This window comes from Salvelinus sp. IW2-2015, unplaced genomic scaffold, assembly GCF_002910315.2.
Source record: "Salvelinus sp. IW2-2015 unplaced genomic scaffold, ASM291031v2 Un_scaffold3065, whole genome shotgun sequence".
Lineage (NCBI taxonomy): Eukaryota > Metazoa > Chordata > Actinopteri > Salmoniformes > Salmonidae > Salvelinus > Salvelinus sp. IW2-2015.
In genome coordinates, this window is record NW_019944357.1 from 21,699 (window position 1) to 22,123 (window position 425).

Sequence of the window (425 nt, forward strand, 5' to 3'; positions counted from 1 at the left end):
CTCTCTCTCTCTCTCTCTCTCTCTCTCCTCTCTCTCTCTCTCTCTCTCTCTCTCTCTCTTTCCTCTCTCTCTCTCTCTCCTCTCTCTCTCTCTCTCTCTCTCTCTCTCTCTCTCTCTCTCTCTTCTCTCTCTCTCTCTCTCTCGTCTCTCTCTCTCTCTCTTCTCTCTCTCTCTCTCTCTCTCTCTCTCTCTCTCTCTCTCTCTCTCTCTCTCTCTCTCTCTCTCTCTCTCTCTCTCTCTCTCTCTCTCTCTCTCTCTCTCTCTCTCTCTCTCTCTCTCTCTCTCTCTCTCTCTCTCTTCTCTCTCTCTCTCTCTCTCTCTCTCTCTCTCTCTCTCTTCTCTCTCTCTCTCTCTCTCTCTCTCTCTCTCTCTCTCTCTCTCTCTCTCTCTCTTGCTAGACTCCCAGATGTTCAGTTGACCTTTCA